General features: G+C 48.6%; 1 long non-coding RNA gene across 2 annotated transcripts in view; it reads right to left on the bottom strand.

Moving 5' to 3' along the window:
• Positions 1-7273: 7273 nt before the first annotated feature.
• The window catches only part of LOC134949510 (uncharacterized), a 75501-nt gene continuing 58871 nt past the window's right edge, over positions 7274-23903 (bottom strand). For both annotated transcript variants that reach the window (XR_010183171.1, XR_010183172.1), the window contains exons 3-5: positions 8635-8699; positions 8343-8443; positions 7274-7784 (exon numbers count right to left, since the gene is read on the bottom strand). This is a non-coding gene — a long non-coding RNA (uncharacterized LOC134949510). The remainder of the gene's footprint in view (positions 7785-8342; positions 8444-8634; positions 8700-23903) is intronic.

Raw genomic sequence — 23903 nt, forward strand, 5'->3', positions numbered from 1 at the left:
ACGCTGCCGTATGGATGGTACACGGCACCCCGGGTCTTTACCAAGGTAATGGCCGAAATGATGATATTCCTTTGAAGGAAGTGAATTTTAGTTATCCCTTCCTTGGACAATTCCCTGATAAGGGTAAGATCCAGGGAACAGTTGGAGGTCGGTGTAGCACTATCTCAGGTAGTGTTGCGGCAGCACGATTGGATTCTCAATATTCCAAAATCGCACCTGGTTCCGACGACGTGTCTTCTGTTCCTAGGGATGATCCTGGACACAGTCCAGAAAAAGGTGTTTCTCCCGTAGGAGAAAGCCAGGGAGTTATCCGAGCTAGTCAGGAACCTCCTAAAACCGAGCCAAGTCTCAGTGCATCAATGCACAAGGGTTCTGGGTAAAATGGTGGCTTCCTACGAAGCAATCCCATTCGGCAGATTCCACGCAAGAACTTTCCAGTGGGACCTGCTGGACAAATGGTCCGGATCGCATCTTCAGATGCATCAGCGGATAACCCTGTCACCAAGGACAAGGGTGTCCCTCCTGTGGTGGTTGCAGAGTGCTCATCTTCTAGAGGGCCGCAGATTAGGCATTCAGGACTGGGTCCTGGTGACCACTGATGCCAGCCTGCGAGGCTGGGGAGCAGTCACACAGGGAAGGAATATCCAGGGCTTATGGTCAAGCCTGGAGACATCACTTCACATAAATATCCTGAAGCTAAGGGACATTTACAATGCTCTAAGCTTAGCAAGACCTCTGCTTCAAGGTCAGCCGGTGTTGATCCAGTCGGACAACATCACGGCAGTCACCCACGTAAACAGACAGGGTGGCACAAGAAGCAGGAGGGCAATGGCAGAAGCTGCAAGGATTCTTCGCTGGGCGGAAAATCATGTGATAGCACTGTCAGCAGTATTCATTCCGGGAGTGGACAACTGGGAAGCAGACTTCCTCAGCACGACCTCCACCCGGGAGAGTGGGGACTTCACCCAGAAGTCTTCCACATGATTAAAAACTCGACAGGTATTGCGCCAGGTCCAGGGACCCTCAGGCAATAAGCTGTAGACGCTCTGGTAACACCGTGGGTGTACCAGTCAGGGTATGTGTTCCCTCCTCTGCCTCTCATACCCAAGGTACTGAGATTGATAAGATGGAGAGGAGTAAGCACTATATTCGTGGTTCCGGATTGGCCAAGAAGGACTTGGTAACCGGAACTTCAAGAGATGCTCACGGAGGATCCGTGGCCTCTACCTCTAAGAAGGGACCTGCTCCAGCAAGGACCCTGTCTGTTCCAAGACTTACCGCGGCTGCGTTTGACGGCATGGCGGTTGAACGCCGGATCCTGAAGGAAAAAAGGCATTCCGGATGAAGTCATCCCTATCCTGATCAAAGCCAGGAAGGATGTAACCGCAAAAACATTATCACCGCAATTGGCGAAAATATGTTGCGTGGTGCGAGGCCAGTAAGGCCCGACGGAGGAAATTCAACTGGGTCGATTCCTACATTTCCTGCAAACAGGAGTGTCTATGGGCCTGAAATTGGGGTCCATTAAGGTTCAAATTTCGGCCCTGTCAATTTTCTTCCAAAAAGAACTAGCTTCAGTCCCTGAAGTTCAGACGTTTGTAAAAGGGGTACTGCATATACAGCCTCCTTTTGTGCCTCCAGTGGCACTTTGGGATCTCAATGTAGTTTTGGGTTCCAAAAGTCACATTGGTTTGAACCACTTAAATCTGTGGAGTTAAAATATCTCACATGGAAAGTGGTCATGCTGTTGGCCCTGGCCTGGGCCAGGCGCGTGTCAGAATTGGCGGCTTTATCCTGAAAAAGCCCTTATCTGATTTTCCATTCGGACAGGGCGGAATTGAGGACTCGTCCTCAGTTTCTCCCCAAGGTGGTTTCAGCGTCTCACCTGAACCAACCTATTGGTGGTGCCTGCGGCTACTAGGGACTTGGAGGCCTCCAAGTTGCTAGACGTTGTCAGTGCCCTGAAAATATATGTTTCCAGGACGGCTGGAGTCAGGAAATCTGACTCGCTGTTTATCCTGTGTGCACCCAACAAGCTGGGTGCTCCTGCTTCTAAGCAGACTATTGCTCGTTGGATTTGTAGTACAATTCAGCTTGCACATTCTGTGGCAGGCCTGCCACAGCCAAAAATCTGTAAATGCCCACTCCACAAGGAAGGTGGGCTCATCTTGGGCGGCTGCCCGAGGGGTCTCGGCTTTACAACTTTGCCGAGCAGCTACTTGGTCAGGAGCAAATACGTTTGTAAAATTCTACAAAATTGATATCCTGGCTGAGGAGGACCTGGAGTTCTCTCATTTGGTGCTGCAGAGTCATCCGCACTCTCCCGCCCGTTTGGGAGCTTTGGTATAATCCCCATGGTCCTTACGGAGTCCCCAGCATCCACTTAGGACGTTAGAGAAAATAAGAATTTACTTACCGATAATTCTATTTCTCATAGTCCGTAGTGGATGCTGGGCGCCCATCCCAAGTGCGGATTGTCTGCAATACTTGTACATAGTTATTGTTACAAAAATCGGGTTATTATTGTTGTGAGCCATCTTTCAGAGGCTCCTCTGTTATCATGCTGTTAACTGGGTTCAGATCACAGGTTATACGGTGTGATTGGTGTGGCTGGTATGAGTCTTACCCGGGATTCAAAATCCTTCCTTATTGTGTACGCTCGTCCGGGCACAGTATCCTAACTGAGGCTTGGAGGAGGGTCATGGGGGGAGGAGCCAGTGCACACCAGATAGTCCTAAAGCTTTCTTTAGATGTGCCCAGTCTCCTGCGGAGCCGCTGTTCCCCCATGGTCCTTACGGAGTCCCCAGCATCCACTACGGACTATGAGAAATAGAATTATCGGTAAGTAAATTCTTATTTTTTCAAACACAGCATGTGACCTGGCAGTAAGGAGCTGATTGGCTGGTCATTTATCTCTCCTTATGTGTCTCAGATGTATCTCTTGTTAACGCTTAATACATTTGGGCCTATGTTAGAAATATATACATAGGCGTGCGCAGCTAATTTTATTAGGGGGTGCACCCCCGGAGGGGCATGTCTAGCACTGCCTTTTGAAGGCGTGTCTAGCACCACCCATAGACATGTCTAGAACTATTTTACATTCTCTCAGTAAAATCACATGGCTTAATCTAATTTCTCCGTAATAATAAAGTAGATATACTGCAATACACCCCAGAGAAACCATAATGAAATATAATGGTGCGACCACCAGGCAGTACTGACGGTCTACTACGGCATAACCCTGAGTGCTAGCTTCCGCTGTACCCTATTCACTGCTTACACTTCCACAATCCATCCCTGACCTAGTGGCGGAACTAGAGAGTTATGGGCCTAGGTGCATATGCATTCCCCTCCCCACCCCCCCACCCCCCCACTTGCACCCCCCAGCACTACACCCTAATTTTGAGTGGGCCACTCTGAAAAGTACGGGAGATTTATTGAGCCAAATGGGAGGCGATCACAAGACCGCCTGTCGGAAAACCGGCGCCACAGGCTTTTCTCCCTCTGTGAGTGTGCACGACACCCATAGAGGGAGAATAGATCCTTCGGTGAGCGTAGCGAGCCTGCAAGGGGCTTTCTAGCGCTCACCCCGCTGCAGGCATACTGGTGGTCAGTATCATGACAGCCGGGATCCCGGCCTCCGGTAAGAGGTATGTATTCTGGAACAAACATTTCCATTCTAAGATAACATAAGTAGGTTTATAATGTACACATGTGCCATCAGAGCCGCATGTGCCTCTTTCTATGCCAACAGACCCCTCCTCTGCAGGACACCAGCATTTGTCACACATGTTCCCATGCTCACCAGCTACTAGCCAGTTGTACCCCTTATTCACATTATGAGTCAAAATTCACATTATGCCACACAGTATGAGCCGAAATTCACATTACGCCACACAGTATGAGCCTAAATTCACATTACGCCACACAGTATGAGCCAAATTCACATTACGCCACACAGTATGAGCCGAAATTCACATTACGCCACATGGCATGAGACGAATTTCACATTACGCCACACGGTATGAGACGAATTTCACATTATGCCACACAGTATGAGCCAAAATTCACATTACGCCACAGCGTATGAGCCAAAATTCACATTACGCCACACAGTATGAGCTGAAATTCACATTACACCACATGGTATGAGACGAATTTCACATTACGCCACACAGTATGAGCCGAAATTCACATTACCCCACATGGCATGAGACGAATTTCACATTATGCCACACAGTATGAGCCGAAATTCACTTTTTGACATACAGTATGAACTGAAATTAACGTTATGCCACACAGTATTATCCAAAACTCACGTTATGTCACACAGTATGAGCTGGAATTCACATTATGGCAAACTGTATGCCCCCAGCAGTGCCAGATACACATAATACCCCCATAGTGCTCACCGTTATTATAAAAGTATAACACATTATTAATAATACCTGTAATAAATATTTTGAGGGATATAAATAATCCATAGTAATAAAAAAAAATCCAAATTTAACATATTATACAGAGCTGTCTCAGTGACACACTGACAGAGAGTGTGTGTCTTAAGGCCCATGCACACTGGGCGATTGTGAGCTGAGAGCAGGTCACTTTTGGTGTGTTGACCTGCTTTCAGCTCAAAACCACCCAGTGTGTATGCCCCGGCGATGAGCGTTGATGCGCGCCTACCAGCAGATGAACAGTGCGGTGGACGGCTTTCCATAGCGTCCTGTTATGGAAAGCCATGCACCCCCACTGACATCGCTGGGCGATTTTCAGCCCAGCGATGTCAGCGATCATCCCTGTGCATACACGCTGGGCAGAAACGTCCAGTGTGTATGCACCTATATACTCTCTGCTGAGTGCTGAACTGTCTCAGGCTCGCTCAGCTGTGTCCTCCACTTCAGCAGCGGCTCCGATTCCTCCTGAGAGGAACGCTACCTGGGCTGGGCCAGTGAAGTTGGCGTGGCTGGCGGCAGCAGTTACAGGACAGTGAGGACACAGCGCAGAGGCAAACACATATATATATATATATATATCACATAGTACACATAAACACACACAGCATACATACACACACGGTAAACTCACATAATAGTGTACATACACATAAATGATATACTTACATACATAAACACACATAGCAGTAGTACACAACATGCATACATACAGTACACACGTACACTAGTAAACAGATACACAGCTGACACCATAGTATACATTCTGTAGTGTACACACACACATCTCTTTCACAAAAAACACAGCCACCATAATTGCATATAGACACTGCCAGCCCCTGCCGAGTCAGCGAGAGCCCGCCTGGCTAGCATCTTTAATCAAAGACACCCGCGTACCGATCTCCCCCCACTGGACCCGCAACTACCGCCGTCCACCCCCATGAGAAGGAAGGAGCTGCTCTCACTTACCCCCTTGCGCGTGCGTTGCCGCAGGAGGAGACTGAAGAGCGGGGGCGGGAGGCGGCGCTTGACATCAGTCACCCGCTGGGCTGCCATTCGTGACACCAGCATGTGCCTCTATTTACTATATTGTCCGTGGCGGGCGGCGGGCGCAGCGGCAGTTTTCAGTGACAGACTCACGATTAACACAGGCGTGGAGTGCGGGGGGGTGCCAGACATTAGGGGGTGCCTGTGCGCACCAGGCAACCCCCGTGCGCACGCCTATGAATATATATATAAACTTATTTCACTGTTTATTAATAAACACCTATAGACGATATTTAACTAAAGCTAATGCTAGTATGTGAATGTCGCCATCTAGTGGCGCAACTTGAAAATAACAGGCTAAGTGGAGAATAATTTAAGAGTTTCGTATATAGCGCAGCATATTCTGTTGCGCTTTACAATTAGGGAGGTCTACTTCCTAAGCCTAAGATGGAGATAAAGTGGACGGAGAGAAAGCACCAGCCAATCAGCTCCTAACTGTCATGTTACAGGCTGTGTATGATAAATGACAGTTAGGAGCTGATTGGCTGGTACGTTATCTCCATCCAAGCCTTAGTAAATAGACTTCTTACTCCCCATTCAGGCGCGCTGCCTCACACAGGTCCCGCCAGTACGCATGCTCCTGATGACGTCACCAATAGTGTACCCATCACCACGGTCACAGACTGTATTAGAGAAAAGTACAATAAAGTTTAGTGAAACGAGCACTCTTAAAACTGCCTTAGAGATACGAGTGCGGTGTATAATAGTAATGCACGATGTATATCAAATATATTAAAGATATAAAAGACATTAAAAACTGTTATTTCACTGTTAATTTGTTAATAAACACCTATACACAATATTTAACTAAAGCTAATGCTAGTATGTGATTGTCGCCATCTAGTGGCGTAACCTGAAAATAACAGGCTTAGGGCCTCATTCAGTAAGAGCAGAATCTGCTACTCTTTCACTCGGATGCTGGGAGCCGCCCATTCATGCTACCCACTGCCCACCAACTGCGACCACGCTCTCTCTATATATATACACACATCATTAATATGCCGTTTTCTCACACATTGTATCAAAGTGGGTCTTGTACACAATGCTGTAGCCGGGTACTAATGGGCCCTCCACCCCCAACGTATATGAGACATCATGAGGTCACTAAGGGGGGTCTGGACCAGGGAGCTGAGCATCCTAAGGACTCATCAGGTGGCTCTCCAGGCTGCAGGGTGCCAGCGATGGTCCCACATCCTCTGCCTTGTGCCCTGAGCAGTACCACTTCTAGTTACTGCCCTGCTTGTGCTCAGGTGTTCATACACACTGACATAGACATCAACAAACTGTGCGTAACACACAGGAGTAGACACCGAAGCTCTTGTTGTTTCAGTCTTCAAGAAACTGCTGATCCATCTCTTCCAGAGGGAGATGTTTAGTTTTAGTTAAATAAAATGTTAAACTTCTCTCTTTCCCTCTGTAGGAGTTTCAGGAGTTTCAGCAATGTTTGCGTTTGCAGAGAGCGTAAGTGATGTTTTCTTCTTCTCACTGTAACTCCAAATTACCTATAACACAACCCTCAGGGCAGCCATATATGTGATACGTAGTATGTGTTGTGAGTTTCTGTGTTCCATAATATTCTGTATTTTCTGCTTGTAGGGAATTCTATAGACAAATGAATACACGGGCACCTGGTCATGTAAGTGATCTACATATATAAAAGCCAAATACCACTGATTGACTCACGGACCCATCACCAAATCTCCGGAACCATGAGGACTAGGAACTTGACATTTGGACAGTAGCTTTGGTTTGTGACGTAGGCACTCACTAAGAAGGGAGTTTTCAAAAGTCCACCCCAAAGGGGTGCAAAGGGGTGAATTGTTTATTTTTTTTAAGATACATTTTTCATTATCTCTTAATCCAGATAAGACTTACATTTGGTTTGTGCATACAAACGTTACCAAATGAAGTGCCTGAGTAGGTGTATATATTTTTAGCAGCATGATAATCTAGGTTTAAAAACAATTATTTTTTAAGATTTTTTTTTAACTGACAATCTGTCGATTTTTTGTTTCATTTTACATTGGAGGATTGTTAGGGGCTTCTTTAGCATCCACCCGAAACTCTCTCCATTCCCCAGAATTCCTCTGATCCCATCAGACTACCATTTCCAGTTCAATGGCTGCAGTTCCCGGTAAATGTCGGCTACGCCATGACCAGTAACAAAGCTCAGGGGCAGAGTGTGAAAGTGGCTGGTGTGGATCTGAGGAGTGACGGCTTCTCCCATGGAGATATATGTTGCCGGTTCCAGAGTCAGGTGCTCCGACAGCCCGGCCATTCTTCAGCCTGAAGGAAAGACTAAAAATTAAGTTTTCCAGGAAGTCCTTCAATGTTAAACGCACAAAAATACTTGAAATTCCATAGCGAAGCACGGGTATTCAGCTAGTTTAATACACGCACACAGACAGGAATAGTGAAATGTATAATACATATTTAAAAGTTTATATTGTCTACTGATCCTTTTCTTTTTCTCCCTTCTGCAGCAAGGCTTTGATGTACCAGGTAAGTCCCAAGATGTTATATGGCTTTTACTCTCTGTTATACCAGCCAAGAGTACGAAATAAGTTTTATTATATGCAAACGTTTTAAAAATATATATATAAATCTAAAAATACTCATTTTATGTTTCAGAGATACAGCCATGGGAGGAGGAGGACGGGTAATTATATTATTTTATTTAATGTTTGGACATTTTAGGTCTGGTAGAACCACATTAATAATAGCACAGGTCTAAACATAATTTTTATGAAAGAATACTGTATGATGTTATTTTATAAACCGATGAGGTTACTTGAATAAAAAGTGCATGCTCTGTAACAACTTAACATTCTGGCAGTGTCATACCGGTGCAGTGTCCTCAGGGGAAATGGACTGGTAGGGGGTCCACGGAAGGGAGGTGTGGTCAGCTGATTGAAGGGGTGTGACAGAGTATCACAATTTCCACCCTTATAATACAGAGAGCAATGCAGTGACTGCCATATAATAGAAAGCAATGCAGTGACGGCCATATAAAACACAGCAATGCAATGACATCATATAATATAAAGAGCAACGCAGTGACTGTAATAATACAGAGACAACACAGTGACTGCCAAATACAGACAAAACAAACACCCTCACATAAACCTTTACTTACCGGTTTATTTATCTCTGAAGTCCTGTGTGTCCAGGCTGATCCACTTTGATTCACGTAGTCATCCCCTGTTTAAAAAGAGGGGGGGGAGGGGGAAAGCATCAATTCTACAGCAAGTTTATTCCCACAGGCTGAGGTCAGACCATGGTCTAGATACACAGTACTATGCAGCGGCTTTTACCAGCTACCAATTCTCTGCAGATTTGGCCCTGAAATTTAAACCAAACACAACTGGTTTTAAATTTAATATTGATGCCACTTTGAATTTCAGGGTCGAACCTGTTGAGAATAACCGGTTTCCAAAATCCCCCATTATTATTATTCTGTATAGTCAGGCAGTGTTGTGTCACTTTTTTTCTTTAGATTGCAATACTGCTCTGTTGTGCTTTGTGCATCTGATATCATTGTAACTTTTTTTTATTCTTTTTCTAACAGAGCTGTGATGACATCTGGGTAACTACCTACAGTCTTGTTTTATTTTTCTAACAGATAAGTCACATAGGATTATATATTTTAATAATTTAATCAGCTCCTTGTTACAAAACTGTACATCACAAAGTAACAGAAAGTAATGCTGTATACTGTTATCCAGCACGTATTGTATGATTTACATTCTCACACGTTTTCTTTTCCTCTATGTGTAATAACCCACCCAGAATGGTATTGGATGACAGGCTCAGGTATGTATATCATTGTAACATGTTGTATTATGGAATATAGACAACGCGTATCTGTAGTAATGCTGCATACTGTTATACACCTATATAGCAGGTATATTATGATTAAGATTCTCACACATTTCCTTTTCCTCTGTGTAGCTTGTCTTCTGATGACACCATGTTTGGCATGTAAGTATATCTTTCTATGTCTTACTATGGGATACAGAAAAAACATCTCTATGTGCTAGTGTTGTGCTTAACAATCAGACACAGTTTTAACTTTTTCTTCTTCTTCTTCTTTTTCTAACAGCCCTGATCTGCCCTATGAGTAAGTACCTACATTCTTTATTTATATTTCTAACAGATACGTTACTTATGATGGTATATTTTAATCATTTAGCTGTTAAAAAAATCTACTTCATTAAGTAACATAATACTGAATACTGTAATACAGCTCTATAACAGGTATAGTATGATTTACATTCTCACACTTTCTTTTCCTCTGTGTAGTACGTCATCTGAGGGAGATCTGAGTGAGATGTACGGATATCTTTGTAACATGTCTTATTATGGGATATAGAAATGACATATCTATGTGCTAATGATGTGCTTGAGATTCAGATATAGTTTGAACTTTTTTCTTCTTCTTTTTCTAACAGCCCTGATCTGCCCTATGAGTAAGTACCTATGTTCTTTATATTTCTAATAGATAAGTCCCTTATCGTATATTTCTCTGACGTCCTAAGTGGATGCTGGGGACTCCGTCAGGACCATGGGGATTAGCGGCTCCGCAGGAGACAGGGCACAAAAATAAAAGCTTTAGGACTAGGTGGTGTGCACTGGCTCCTCCCCCTATGACCCTCCTCCAAGCCTCAGTTAGGTTTTTGTGCCCGGCCGAGAAGGGTGCAATCTAGGTAGCTCTCCTGAGCTGCTTAGAATAAAAGTATAGACTTAGGTTTTTTTATTTTCAGTGAGTCCTGCTGGCAACAGGCTCACTGCATCGAGGGACTAAGGGGAGAAGAAGCGAACTCACCTGCGTGCAGAGTGGATTGGGCTTCTTGGCTACTGGACATTAGCTCCAGAGGGACGATCACAGGCCCAGCCATGGATGGGTCCCGGAGCCGCGCCGCCGGCCCCCTTACAGAGCCAGAAGAGTGAAGAGGTCCAGAAATCGGCGGCAGAAGGCATCTTGTCTTCAAGAAAGGTAGCGCACAGCACTGCAGCTGTGCGCCATTGCTCTCAGCACACTTCACACTCCGGTCACTGAGGGTGCAGGGCGCTGGGGGGGGGGCGCCCTGAGACGCAATGAAAACACTATTTATGGTAAAAAATACATCACATATAGCTCTTGGGCTATATGGATGTATTTAACCCCTGCCATTTTACCTCATAAAAAGCGGGAGAAAGGCCGCCGTGAAGGGGGCGGAGCCTATCTCCTCAGCACACAAGCGCCATTTTCCCTCACAGCTCCGCTGGAAGGACGTCTCCCTGACTCTCCCCTGCAGTCCTGCACTACAGAAACAGGGTAAAAAAGAGAGGGGGGGGCACTAATTTGGCATATAAGAACATATATAGCAGCTATAAGGGAGAAACACTTATTTATAAGGTTGTCCCTATACATATATAGCGCTCTGGTGTGTGCTGGCAAACTCTCCCTCTGTCTCCCCAAAGGGCTAGTGGGGTCCTGTCCTCTATCAGAGCATTCCCTGTGTGTGTGCTGTGTGTCGGTACGCGTGTGTCGACATGTATGAGGAGGAAAATGGTGTGGAGGCGGAGCAATTGCCTGTATTAGTGATGTCACCCCCTAGGGAGTCGACACCTGACTGGATGGTCTTATTTAAGGAATTACGTGATAGTGTCAGCACTTTACAAAAAACTGTTGACGACATGAGACAGCCGGCAAGTCAGTTAGTGCCTGTCCAGGCGTCTCAAACACCGTCAGGGGCTCTAAAGCGCCCATTACCTCAGTCGGTCGACACAGACACAGACACGGACACTGACTCCAGTGTCGACGGTGAAGAAACAAACGTATTTTCCAGTAGGGCCACACGTTACATGATCACGGCAATGAAGGAGGCTTTGCATATTTCTGATACTACAAGTACCACAAAAAAGGGTATTATGTGGGGTGTGAAAAAACTACCCGTAGTTTTTCCTGAATCAGAAGAATTAAATGAAGTGTGTGATGATGCGTGGGTCTCCCCCGATAAAAAATTGCTGATATCTAAGAAATTATTGGCATTATACCCTTTCCCGCCAGAAGTTAGGGCGCGTTGGGAAACACCCCCTAGGGTGGATAAGGCACTCACACGCTTATCAAAACAAGTGGCGTTACCGTCTCTTGATACGGCCGCCCTCAAGGAGCCAGTTGATAGGAAGCTGGAAAATGTCCTAAAAAGTATATACATACATACTGGTGTTATACTGCGACCAGCGATTGCCTCAGCCTGGATGTGCAGCGCTGGGGTGGCGTGGTCGGAGTCCCTGACTGAAAATATTGATACCCTGGACAGGGACAGTATTTTATTGACTATAGAGCGTTTAAAAGATGCGTTTCTATATATGCGTGATGCACAGAGGGATATTTGCACCCTGGCATCAAGAGTAAGTGCGATGTCCATTTCTGCCAGAAGATGTTTATGGACACGACAGTGGTCAGGTGATGCGGATTCCAAACGGCATATGGAAGTATTGCCGTATAAAGGGGAGGAGTTATTTGGGGTCGGTCTTTCGGACCTGGTGGCCACGGCAACAGCTGGAAAATCCACCTTTTTACCCCAACTCACCTCTCAGCAGAAAAAGACACCGTCTTTTCAGCCTCAGTCCTTTCGTCCCCATAAGGGCAAGCGGGCAAAAGGCCAGTCATATCTGCCCCGGGGTAGAGGAAAGGGAAAAAGACTGCAGCAGACAGCCTCTTCCCAGGAACAGAAGCCCTCCACCGCTTCTGCCAAGTCCTCAGCATGACGCTGGGGCCTTACAAGCGGACTCAGGTGCGGTGGGGGGTCGTCTCAAGAGTTTCAGCGCGCAGTGGGCTCACTCGCAAGTGGACCCCTGGATCCTACAGGTAGTATCCCAGGGGTACAGATTGGAATTCGAGACGTCTCCCCCTCGCAGGTTCCTGAAGTCTGCTTTACCAACGTCTCCCTCCGACAGGGAGGCAGTATTGGAAGCAATTCACAAGCTGTATTCCCAGCAGGTGATAATCAAAGTACCCCTCCTACAACAGGGAACGGGGTATTATTCCACACTGTTGTGGTACCGAAGCCGGACGGCTCGGTGAGACCGATTCTAAATCTAAAATCTTTGAACACTTACATACAAAGGTTCAAATTCAAGATGGAGTCACTCAGAGCAGTGATAGCGAACCTGGAAGAAGGGGACTATATGGTGTCCCTGGACATCAAGGATGCTTACCTTCATGTCCCAATTTGCCCTTCTCACCAAGGGTACCTCAGGTTCGTAGTACAGAACTGTCATTATCAGTTTCAGACGCTGCCGTTTGGATTGTCCACGGCACCCCGGGTCTTTACCAAGGTAATGGCCGAAATGATGATTCTTCTTCGAAGAAAAGGCGTCTTAATTATCCCTTACTTGGACGATCTCCTGATAAGGGCAAAGTCCAGGGAACAGTTGGAGGTCGGAGTAGCACTATCTCGGGTACTGCTACAACAGCACGGGTGGATTCTAAATATTCCAAAATCGCAGCTGATCCCGACGACACGTCTGCTGTTCCTAGGGATGATTCTGGACACAGTCCAGAAAAAGGTGTTTCTCCCGGAGGAGAAAGCCAGGGAGTTATCCGAGCTAGTCAGGAACCTCCTAAAACCAGGAAAAGTGTCAGTGCATCATTGCACAAGGGTCCTGGGAAAAATGGTGGCTTCTTACGAAGCGATTCCATTCGGCAGATTTCACGCAAGAACTTTTCAGTGGGATCTGCTGGACAAATGGTCCGGATCGCATCTTCAGATGCATCAGCGGATAACACTGTCTCCGAGGACAAGGGTGTCTCTTCTGTGGTGGCTGCAGAGTGCTCATCTACTAGAGGGCCGCAGATTCGGCATTCAGGATTGGATCCTGGTGACCACGGATGCCAGCCTGAGAGGCTGGGGAGCAGTCACACAGGGAAGAAATTTCCAGGGAACGTGGTCAAGTCTAGAGACTTCTCTCCACATAAATATACTGGAGCTAAGGGCAATTTACAATGCTCTATGCCTAGCAAGACCTCTGCTTCAAGGTCAGCCGGTGCTGATCCAGTCGGACAACATCACGGCAGTCGCCCATGTAAACAGACAGGGCGGCACAAGAAGCAGGAGGGCAATGGCAGAAGCTGCAAGGATTCTTCGCTGGGCGGAAAATCATGTGATAGCACTGTCAGCAGTGTTCATTCCGGGAGTGGACAACTGGGAAGCAGACTTCCTCAGCAGGCACGACCTCCACCCGGGAGAGTGGGGACTTCACACGGAAGTCTTCCACATGATTGTGAACCATTGGGAAAAACCAAAGGTGGACATGATGGCGTCCCGCCTCAACAAAAAACTGGACAGGTATTGCGCCAGGTCAAGGGACCCTCAGGCAATAGCTGTGGACGCTCTGGTAACACCGTGGGTGTACCAGTCAGTGTATGTGTTCCCTCCTCTTCCTCTCATACCCAAGGTACTGAGAATTATAAGACGGAGAGGAGTAAGAACTATACTCGTGGCTCCGGATTGGCCAAGGAGGACTTGGTACCCGGAACTTCAAGAGATGCTCACAGAGGACCCATGGCCTCTGCCGTTAAGAAGGGACTTGCTTCAGCAAGGACCCTGTCTGTTCCAAGACTTACCGCGGCTGCGTTTGACGGCATGGCGGTTGAACGCCGGATCCTAAGGGAAAAAGGCATTCCGGAAGAGGTCATACCTACCCTGGTCAAAGCCAGGAAGGAGGTGACCGCACAACATTATCACCGCATTTGGCGAAAATATGTTGCGTGGTGTGAGGCCAGGAAGGCCCCCACGGAGGAATTTCAACTCGGTCTATTCCTGCATTTCCTGCAAACAGGAGTGTCTATGGGCCTCAAATTGGGGTCCATTAAGGTTCAAATTTCGGCCCTGTCGATTTTCTCCCAGAAAGAATTGGCTTCAGTTCCTGAAGTCCAGACATTCGTCAAGGGAGTACTGCATATACAACCCCCTTTTGTGCCTCCAGTGGCACCGTGGGATCTCAACGTAGTTCTGGGATTCCTCAAATCACATTGGTTTGAACCGCTCAAATCTGTGGATTTGAAATATCTCACATGGAAAGTGACCATGCTGTTGGCCATGGCCTCGGCCAGGCGAGTGTCAGAATTGGCGGCTTTGTCTCACAAAAGCCCATATCTGATTTTCCATTCGGACAGGGCAGAACTGCGGACTCGTCCCCAGTTTCTCCCTAAGGTGGTGTCAGCGTTTCACCTGAACCAACCTATTGTGGTGCCTGCGGCTACTAGGGACTTGGAGGACTCCAAGTTGCTAGACGTTGTCAGGGCCCTGAAAATATATATTTCCAGGACGGCTGGAGTCAGGAAAACTGACTCGCTGTTTATCCTGTATGCACCCAACAAGCTGGGTGCTCCTGCTTCTAAGCTCGTTGGATTTGTAGTACAATTCAGCTTGCACATTCTGTGGCAGGCCTGCCACAGCCAAAATCTGTAAATGCCCATTCCACAAGGAAGGTGGGCTCATCTTGGGCGGCTGCCCGAGGGGTCTCGGCTTTACAACTTTGCCGAGCTGCTACTTGGTCAGGGGCAAACACGTTTGCAAAATTTTACAAATTTGATACCCTGGCTGAGGAGGACCTGGAGTTCTCTCATTCGGTGCTGCAGAGTCATCCGCACTCTCCCGCCCGTTTGTGAGCTTTGGTATAATCCCCATGGTCCTGACGGAGTCCCCAGCATCCACTTAGGACGTCAGAGAAAATAAGAATTTACTTACCGATAATTCTAATTCTATTTCTCGTAGTCCGTAGTGGATGCTGGGCGCCCATCCCAAGTGCGGATTGTCTGCAATACTTGTACATAGTTATTGTTACAAAAATCGGGTTATTATTGTTGTGAGCCATCTTTTCAGAGGCTCCTCTGTTATCATGCTGTTAACTGGGTTCAGATCACAAGTTGTACAGTGTGATTGGTGTGGCTGGTATGAGTCTTACCCGGGATTCAAAATCCTTCCTTATTGTGTACGCTCGTCTGGGCACAGTATCCTAACTGAGGCTTGGAGGAGGGTCATAGGGGGAGGAGCCAGTGCACACCACCTAGTCCTAAAGCTTTTATTTTTGTGCCCTGTCTCCTGCGGAGCCGCTAATCCCCATGGTCTTGACGGAGTCCCCAGCATCCACTACGGACTACGAGAAATAGAATTATCGGTAAGTAAATTCTTATTTTTACTCATTTTGCTGTTAAAAAAAATCTACTTCATTAACTAATATAGCGGTAAATGTATTATGTGTCGATATTGGGGAGAAGCGGTATCAGCCCACATTATGTGCACTATACCGCTTCTCCCCCATGTATGATGGCAGCGGTGTCTGCAAGGTGACAGGGACGCCCCTGTCCTTATCGGCGCTGCTATCTAAAAGATAGCAGGCCGATATGCGAGGGCAATGTTTCGATACCTGCAGCTGCCGATTTTGAGTAGCGAGATCCTGCACATGCGCAAAGGGAGGCAGAGCACGTCATCTCTGAGCTGACGCGCTGTGAGCTCAGGGGGACATCGCCGGAGCATGGAGCTTTCGCTCCCCCGCTTCGGCAGACAAGATGTTAATACATCTTGTCGATATCCCTTCCTGTTTCCCCTCGGTAATGAGGCAAAGCAGGAAGTGTTATTATGGCAGGATATGTGCCGCTATAATACATTTATCTGATGATACTGAATACCATAATACAGCTATATAACAGGTATAGTATGATTTACAGTCTCACACACTTTTCTTTTCCTCTATATATAGTACACCATTTGAGGGAGATCGCTCGAAGGAGATGTATGTCTATCTTTATAACATGTCTTATTATGGTATGTAGAAATAACCTATGTGCAAATGTGATTGAGTATTAGATATAGTTTAAACTTTTTCATTATTATTATTTCTAACAGCTCTGCGTGGAGTGACCCAGTCACAACTTTTAAGTAAGTACCTACATACTCTTGTTTAATGTTCTAACAGATAAGTTATTTATGATCGCATATTTTAATAAATTCCTTGTAAAAAAAAAAAATCTACTTTATTAAGTTACATAATATTGCTGAATACTGGTACACACTTACATAGCATGATTAGAGTCTCACACATTTTCTTTTTCTCTATGTGTAGTCCACCATCGGAGGAAGAACCTCATGAGATGTATGTATATCATAACATGTTGTATTATAGGATATAGAAATAACGTATCTATGTGCTAATGTACGCATCGGATATAGTTTTACATTTGTATTATTTGTATTCTTTTCTAACAGCACTGTGTGGAGTGATCCTGTGATCACTTTTTATAAGTAAGTACCTACATTCTCTTATTAAATATTCTAACAGATAAGTTATTTATGATCGTATATTTTAATCATTTAATCAGTATTAAGCTAAAAAATAATGCTGAATACTGTTACAGTGATCGCGCTCCGCGAAAAAATTGGGTCCCAGGGACCTCTCACTTTAAAAAAATTGGGGTCCTACGCCACTTTTTCCGGGTCCCATCACATATTATGGGGGGTGAGGGCAGGCAGCAGTTGGGACAATGCTGGGGAAAAAGGAGGGGTATATATATATATATATATATATACTAGGTGCTTCATCGCGCCCTACGGGCGCTCTTCACACCGTCGCAAGGGGCTACGCCCTGTTAACCCTTGCATGCCTTTCTGGGGTTCAATATTTGTATTATATGGAGTATTACCTGCATTCCTTTGTAAGTGGGTAAATATTGCACAATGAAAGGGCGTGCGATGGTGAAGGAGGCGCAGCCCCTTGCGACGGCGTGAACAGCACCTGCAGGGAACGATGTACAGAATGTAGTGGGTGCGGGGGGGGACTGCGGATGGGGGAGGGTGTCTGTAGATGCTGCGGGTGGAGGGGGGGCGGAAGCGGGGGGGAGGCCGGATGGTGAAGGGTCGGGAGGTGCTGAGGGTGGGGGAGAGGCAGAGGAGTGGGGGCTTCAGATGGGGGAGGGCTCCGGAGGCACTGCAGGTGGGGGAGGGGCAGGGGTGCCACGGGTGGGAGGGGGGCAGGTGCAGGGATGTTGCGGATGCGTGAAGGGTTCTGGAGGTGCTGTGGGATGGGAAGGGGCGGGGGTGCCGGGGGTGGGGTAGGGGGTCCGGAGGTGCCATGGGTGGGGGAGGGGCAGGTGCAGGTGGTGCGGCGGATGGGGAAGGGGGTCCGGAGGCGCTGCAGGTGGTGGAGGGGCAGGTGCAGGGGTGCCGTGGGTGGGATAAGTGGGTGAGGGGGGGGGACCGCGGATGGAGGAGGGTGTCTGCGGGTGGAGGGGGGGGCAGGTGTTGGGGGAGACATATATGGGGGGTGGATGGTGGAGGGGGTCTGGAGGTACTGTGGGTGGTGGAGGGGCGGCGTAGTGGGAGCCGCCGGTGGTGTAGGGGGTCTGGAGACACAGCGTGTGGGGGAGGGGTGGAGTGCCAGTGGCGCACCCAGGGGGGGTTTCCGAGTACCCAGAAACCCCCCTCCACTAAAAAAAAAAAAAAAAAAAAATTTTTTTTTTTTTTTTTAGCTGCATGAGTATTATTAATGACTGTCTAGCGTCCTCTGCAGCCTGCTGTCTTCCTGGTGGCACTTGCAAGTGCAATAAAAGTTTACTTTTTTTTAATTATAGTACATATATATCCATGTGCCTACATATATACACATGTATATACATACATACATACGTACGTACATACATACATATAAACACACACACACACACACACACACACACACACACACACACATATGATATATATATATATATACATGTGTATATATATGTGTACTGTATGTGTGTATATATATATATATATATATATATATATATGTATGCATGTTTAATATGCTATGTATATGTGTATATGGATTCACTACGATCTCCCGGCGGCCGGCCTCCCGGCGACCAGCATACCGGTGCCGGGAGGCCGGCCGCCGGCTTACCAACAGTGTGGCGAGCGCAAATGAGACCCTTGCGGGCTCGCTGCGCTCGCCACGCTACGCGCGCCACACTATTCTATTCTCCCTCCAGGGGGGTCGTGGACCCCCACGAGGTAGAATAAGTGTCGGTATGCCGGCGGTCAGGCTCCCGGCGCCGGTATGCTGGTCGCCGGGAGCCTGACCGCCGGCATATTGAAGACCACCCGTGTATATGTATGTGTGTGTGTATGTGTGTATATATATATATATATATATATATATATGTGTGTGTGTGTAGATATATGTGTATATATATATATATATATATATGTGTAGATATATATATATATATATATATATACACACACACAGACACACTAGTTTTACGGACCCAGCATATACTGGGTCACCTCAGTCCCCACCCCCGTGATTGGCTCCGCCCAGTTCTGGAAACCCCCCCATGCAAATCCTGCGTTTGCCACTGAGTGCCGCATGTGGTGGTGGGGAAGGTGCGGAGGTGTGGTGCATTGGGGAGGGGTCTGGAGGCGCTGCGGGTACAATACCTGGCAAAAAGGTAGTTGGAGGGTATGCAGTAACAGGGCCAGGACAGGGGTGACAGGGTCAGAACAGGGGTGACGGGGCCAGGACAGGGGTGACGGGGTCAGAACAGGGGTGACGGGGCCAGGACAGGGGTGACGGGGCCAGGACAGGGGTGACGGGGCCAGGACAGGGGTGATGGGGCAAGGACAGGGGCGACAGGGCCAGGACAGAAATGACAGGGACAGGATAGGGGTGACAGGGCTAGGGTAGGGGTGGCAGGACCAGGACAGGGGTGACAGGGCCGGGATAGGGTTGACAGGGCAAGCACAGGGGTGACAGGGCCAGGATAAGGGTGACAGGGCCAGGATAAGGGTGACAGGGCAAGGCCAGGGGTGACAGGGCAAGGCCAGGGGTGACAGGGCAAGGCCAGGGGTGACAGGGACATGACAGAACACAGGGCACGGGAGAGATTGGTATCAGGGACAAAACAGTGGTGACAGACAGATGTGTCTTACCGGAGTCACCGCTGCTGGCTGCTGCTATTCCACTCGAACCTGTTGGGATCTGCTGCTGGTGGAGACTGGCATGGCTGACTCTCTCAGGCTGGAGTCCTGCTTCCTCTGCCCATCCGCATCCCTCCCCCCCACCTCAGTCACACACCGCGGACCTCGTGCGGCTGCCGGGCACTGTGGTAAGGGGAGACTGGGAGTGACTGGTTAGCCCCCAGGAGACGCTGCGGCTGGAGGGAGGAGGGGGTCATAGCATGCACGCGGCGCGGACCTCGCGGCTGCCGGGCACTGTGGTAAGGGGAGACTGGGAGTGACTGGTTAGCCCCCAGGAGACGGACTTCTGCAGCACTGCCTGCCGGCTAAAGTGTGAGGAGCTGGGTGCACCTCACTGCAGGCGGCAGCACTGCAGGTAGCGGTGGGGTTGCTGGGGCTGGAGATAACAGAGGCGGTACGGAACCTGCACAGCGGCAGGTGCCCCACAAAACTGCAGCTAAGAAGCGTGGAGTGTGCCAGAAAGTGACGCTCCTCCGCGCCAGAGAGCCCCTGCTGAGTATGCTGATGTGGGGGGTCAAGCACACAGTGAGCCGGTGCCCGTCTCTGTCTGTACGGCTTACCCCCTCACACACCACCATACCATACCTGCCTACCTGACCCTCTCCATGAGGGAGAAAATGCTCTGTTCCTGGACTTTCCTGGTAATGTATGATTGCCATCACCTGTGGTGAGCTAGTTAATTGATAAGAAAGGTGTTTCACCACAGGTGATGGCAATCATACATTACCAGGAAAGTCCAGGAACAGAGCATTTTCTCCCTCATGGAGAGGGTCAGGTAGGCAAGTATGCCCCATACCTCCCAACTGTCCCGATTTTCGCGGGACAGTCCCATTTTTTTGGGTCTGTCCCGCTGTCCCACCCGCGGGCCGCAGTATCCCACGGTGGGGGGGCAGTTGGAAAGCTCCTGTACTCGCTGCGCACAGCGTTTATTTAGTGGAGACAGGGAGAGGGGACATCAAGGGGTACGGATTAAGAGGGGGTTCCGGCAGCAGAGCCGTATTAAGGAGGGGGCCCAGGGGGTACGTACCGCGGGCCCCACAGTTTTAGCCCCCCCCCCGGCTGGAGTAGCTCTGTCCCAGCTCTGAAGCTCCCCCGTCCTGCCAGTAACAGCAGCAGCATTGTCCTACAGTCAGCACACGCTGCTGCGTGTTGGCAGGTCTGTGGTGTTGCAGGGAGGCAGAAGCCTCCCTGCTTTCTTCTGCCTGTGCGGGTGTGTAGGGGGGGTGTCTGGATTTACCCCTAGCTGAGGGGACAAAATCCCATGTAAAAAAAAAAATTCCTGGAATTTGCATAAGAGGGCGTGGCAACACGGGCGCGATTAGGCCACGCCCCCAAACCCACAGCAGGCACAGCAATGAGATGACTCAAGTGCCCTGGGCCCCCCAGACTCATAATCTGCCCTGGGGGCATGCCAGCAGCTCACAGAGCGCTGGGCATGCCCCCTCACTTACGAAAACGGGGGCGTGGCTCGTGATTGCGGGTCCTCCCGCAAAGCCACACCCCCTTTTTGTTGACCACGCCCCTTTTCGCTCTGTGTGTGTGTGTGTGTGTGTCCCTCATTCTGCCTAAAGAAAGCTGGGAGGTAGGCACCCCTGTCTGCCTGAAGAAAGCTGGGAGGTATGCATCGCTTCTGTTCCTAGTCTCCTATAGATTTGAACAGATCTGTGACTCATTTGACTAACTCCGCCCAGTGTTGTGACTCCGCCCAGCGTTAGCAAATGAAGCACAAAGTCACAGATCTGGGCTATTATATAGGAGATATATATATATATATATATATATAATATTCATATATATTCTCTCCAGAATTCTTTCCAGCCGGATGGCATAAGAAATCGCAGAGTGGGGGCCTTTGCACATTTTTTAAACCATGCCCAGATTGCTCTGTGGACACTTGTGTTTTTAAAGAGTTCACAGATAGTGCCCAGTTGCTTTGTGGATGCAAATATTATTTTTTTACAGCTTCCAGATACTGTCCCCACTTGCTTGCTTGACTGATAGCCAGCCCCTATACTGCCCCCACTTGCCAGCTACACAGAATGCCCCCCAGTAACAAGCCCTTGACGTGTCCGAAAAACACGCCGTGCTGACGTCAGTGTCTTGCAGCTTTTGGACGCGTCTCTGTGCTAGGAGGGTTGAGGGAAAGCCGTTAAAATACCGCTAGTCGGGATCCCGGTGGTCACAATGCAGACGCCAGAATCTCGACTAGCGATGAAATGCCACCGCCGGAATTACGGCGAAGTAGGTGATGCTCCCTCTATGGGTGTCCACGATACCCATATACGGAGAACATAACCTGTGGTGAGCGTAGCGAGCCACCAGGCCCACATTGTGGCGAGCCTACAAGGGACTTTCTAGCGCTCGCCCTGCTGCTGGCATACTGTTGGCCGGGATGCCGCTGTCTGTATACTGACGGCCCCCGCATCCCGGCCGCCAGTCATTCATACTGAACCCGGGGTGAGTGCCGATGACAGGCAGCAGGGGATTTTTGCTGTGCTGAGAGCCCGGGCAGAACACTGTATTGTACCTGGTGACCCCTACCCATAGGCCTGTAATACTGGTCTGACAGCACCCCTCAATCTGTCATATTGCCCTCACAGAACTCCTCACCCACCCCTTTGTCTCTGTAACTCCTCTCCCCCCCCCCCCCCCCCCCACATGTCTGTCATACTGCTGCCCCTTCCCCCCGGCCATACCCCGTTACTCCTGGGCCCTGACCCTTACAGGCTGCCTGCAGAATCTCCCTCCTCAGCCCCCCCTGTACTTGATCAGCTCCTCCATTCTCCACTCACAGTGCTGCTGAGACCCAATGAACTTCTGCTGCGCCTTCTTCAGCTTCTGCTCCACCATCAGTCATTGCTCCATGTCCGCGGATGGCGAGGCTGGGGAGTCCAGGGGCCTTCCTCAGACAAGAGCAGCTCCTCAACCGAGGCCAAACCCTCCACTGCCAGTGTAACGTGTGCGGGGCTGGGGTGGCCTCTCCGCCAGTACAGGTCTCTGGCTCTCTGCGCTCGGGTCTCCTCTGTGCACTCCCCGGGAAACGCCGGCACTGACAAAGCTGCTGTGATCGGCGGTACGCGGCCGCACCACTCTGCGGGCAGGGTTAGCCAGATGCTGCTCAAGTTCTCATTGGAGCAGCGCGCTGGCGGTCAGGAAGGAGGGAGGTCCCGGGAGGCACCTCAATGGGGATTGGCTGAGGTGGGACTCAGAGCCGAGCGCGTCCTGCAGGACCCGCTTATTTTTTAAAAATGAGTCCTCTGCTGCCCATAGCGCGTAAAAACGCGATATACCGCGTATTTTGCGATCACTGCTGTTATACCGCTACATAGCATGAATTACAGTCTCACATATTTTCTCTTCCTCTATATGTAGTTCACCATCGGAGGAAGAATCCCAGGAGGAGAGGTATGTATATCATAACATGTCGTATTACAGAATATTGAAAAAGTGTATCTATGTATAAATTAAACTTATTATTTTTTTCTTTTCCTCTGTGTAGAATCCCATCTGCATCCTCCGTGCAGGAGACGTATGTATATCATTATAACATGTCATATTATGGAATACAGAAACAGCTACAGGTCACGCAGCAATGCATCAAGTTTAAAATGTTGCCCTTAAATATGAAAATATGCCCCCTCACTGATTATGGGCCTAATTCAGGTTGGATCGCAATTTGCTTTGATAAAGCTTTGTTTTACCCTATCCCACAGGTTCTCAAACTCGGTCCTCAGGACCCCACACAGTGCATGTTTTGCAGGTCTCCTCACAGAATCGCAAGTGAAATAATTAGCTCCACCTGTCGGTCTTATAAAATGTGTCAGTTAGTAATGAGTACACCTGTGCTCCTGCTAGGTGACCCGGAAAACGTGACCTGTGTGGGGTGACAGTTTGAGAACCACTGCAATATCAGGATTTTGGTACTTACCGATAAATCCCTTTCTCCGATTCCACAGGGGCCACTGGAGCGTAGTTACAATGGGGAAATAGTAGGCAGTAATTGGGAGCTGGCACTTTAAAAATTCTCACACTGTGGCTAGCTCCTCCCCTACTATCTCCCCTCCAAGCCAGTCTACGTAAAACTGTGCCCGAGGAGAGCTGGAAAAAACAAACCGTAAGGTAGAGGAGGTTAATGAGGCCCTGTAAACCAGGATAACCCAGACCCAACCTGGAACAGAACCTGACAAAAACCAGGCTAGCCTGAACTCAACAAGCAGTCATATGGTGATCTGCAAACCGTTAAGCAAAAAACAAGGAGGAACAGCGCTGGGCGGGCGTCCAGTGGCCCCTGTGGAATCGGAGAAAGGGATTTATCGGTAAGTACCAAAATCCTGATTTCTCCTTCATCCACTAGGGGCCACTGGAGCGTAGTTACAATGGGGACGTCCCAGAG

This window comes from Pseudophryne corroboree, chromosome 8 (genome assembly GCF_028390025.1).
Source record: "Pseudophryne corroboree isolate aPseCor3 chromosome 8, aPseCor3.hap2, whole genome shotgun sequence".
Lineage (NCBI taxonomy): Eukaryota > Metazoa > Chordata > Amphibia > Anura > Myobatrachidae > Pseudophryne > Pseudophryne corroboree.